A 2455-nucleotide genomic window follows, 5' to 3' on the forward strand; every position below is an offset into this window, starting at 1 on the left:
TAGCAATATAAACAGACGATAGTGAGTTTCCAAATCAGTTGCAGAAGTCTTAAAGAAAATAATAACAATCCAATTTTAGCAGTATATTTAAAAAGTCATACTCCATAATCAAATGGAATTTACTCAGGGTGTGCAAGGGTGGTTCAATATACAGAAAAAAGTATGATACTGCATATTAACAGAATGAGGAAAAAATCATATGCTCATCTCAATAGATGGAGGAAAGGAATTTGACAAAATTTAATATTTTTTCATGATAAAAACTCTCAACAAATTATGTATAGAAGGAACATACCACAGCATAATAAAGGCCATATATGGCAAGTTTACAGCTTGCATAGTACTCAGTGAAAACACTCAGGCACACTTGTGCTTCTATTTTTAATTTTAAAAATGGATGTCCCTAAATTGCCTATGCCCTCATGGACAGTATCTTTGATTCTTAGGTGTCACCTGGATTACCAATCTAAGAATATTTCATTATACAGTATTTCATTCAAATTAATTAGAGTAGCCGGGCTCGGTGGCTCAGCCTGTAATCCTGCGCCTTTGGGAGGCTGAGGTGAGTGGATTGCCTGAGCCCGCAGGTTCGAGACCCGCCTGAGCAACTAGACCTCATCTCTACAATAAATCAAAAAATCAACCGGGCACGGTAGCGCATGCCTGTAATTCTGGCTACTCGGAAGACTGAGGTGGAAGGATCGCCGGAGCCCAGCAGGTCGAGGCTGCGGGAGCGGCCACTGCACTCCAGTCTGGGCGACAGAGTAAGACTCCAACTCAAAAAAAAAAAAAAAATTAATTAGAGTAGTGAAAGGGACAGTACCAAAATACAAGCAGGCCCTTTCTGTTGAAACTGTTTTGCTCATTCTCTTTCCTACACTGTAAGTTTGAATGCAGAGATGAAAAACTTGAATCAACAAATTATTATCTTTCTTATATTGGTAAATTAACTTAAAAGTTTTAAATGTTTGACCAGGTGAGGTGGCTTAGCCTGTAATCCCAGCACTTTGGGAGGCTAAGGCAAGTGAATTGCCTGAGCCCACAGGTTCGAGACCAGCCTGGGCAACTTGGTGAGATCTCATCTCTACAATAAATAAAAAAGTAGCTGGCTTGGTAGCACGCACCTGTGGTAGCTACTTGGAAGGATGAAGCAGAAGGATCACTGGAGCCCAGCAAGTTGACACTGGAGTGACCGTTGTGAAAGGGAAAAGAAGCAGCCTCTGCCCCTGGAATTACAAGGGGGGATCAAAGAAATGACTTCAGCCTTGAAACAAACTTTACTCCCTTCCTGAAGACTTTTTGAATTTTTTTCCTTTGTAAACATTGCAAGATTAATTGTATCCTTACCTGCCACACTTGCCTAATTAGCACATCTGCTTCTGTAAACTCGCTAGCTTGCTGATGTCAGCAGAATATTGCGATAAGAGCTCTGGAAAATATCCAACTCTAACTTTAGCTAACTAAGATGTAAGCTAGGACTACTTAAGGAAGCTCTAAGTGGCGGCTCGGGGCCGATTTGCTTGAAATTTTCTTCCTGCAAGCGGTTGCCAGCTGGCAGAGCCTTGACTAATAAACTTCTCCTTTGTTAAAATTGAGTCGGTGTGCCGTTATTTAATCGCTCGGACCCTACTTCACCGTGAGTGTGCCGCTGCACTCCAGCCTGGGCAATGGAGTGAGACTCCAACTCAAAAAAAAAGTTTTAAGTTTCCTTGCAACCTATGGAGGAATAATTAATAGCTTTCTTGATGTTATTTGTCCCTAAAAACATGGGTGTTAATCTGCATGAAAATAAGACCTTGTATATATTTTACGTTTCAGTAGGTTCCATTTCTAATTCCTGAATGTGGGATACTATCAAAAGAACTGAAAAACCTGGTCATGGAAACTGGACACTCTCCGGTGTACTCTGCCCTGCCTTCAAGAATGTAAATTCTTATTAGATCCCATAGGTGAGAACTTGGAACTACCCCCACCCCTCAGGAATGTTACTGTACACCTTATCAGATCCCATATGTGAATTACAGGTCTCAACTACTAAAATTGTGTGAACATGTGTGACCTCTGCAGTGGAATTCTGAAGAATTTCAATTACTTTTGTATCTCACCTTAGTCAGGCAGTGGGTTTGTTGAGTGACCTGGAACAGTGATACTGACCAGTACTCACCTGGGATGATTCTTACTATGTAAAAAAAATCCTTTTGCCTTTTTCAGCTGTGATTTATTTGTCTTAATTTTTCCTCTGGGCTTTCTCTTGCAGGTTTATGCTGGGCACTAATATATAACACAGATACTTAATAAAAACAAATCTGTGGGCCTCCTACCAAATGGTAGTAACACTTATTCTTTCTTTTTTTCTAATTATTATTTATTTTTTATTTATTTTTATTTTTTGAGTTGGAGTCTCACTCTGTCACCCAGACTGGAGTACAGTGGCCGCTCCCGGCCACGGCAGCCT

This window comes from Carlito syrichta, unplaced genomic scaffold (assembly GCF_000164805.1).
Source record: "Carlito syrichta isolate Samal-C Ts95f unplaced genomic scaffold, Tarsius_syrichta-2.0.1 Scaffold305164, whole genome shotgun sequence".
Taxonomy (NCBI): domain Eukaryota; kingdom Metazoa; phylum Chordata; class Mammalia; order Primates; family Tarsiidae; genus Carlito; species Carlito syrichta.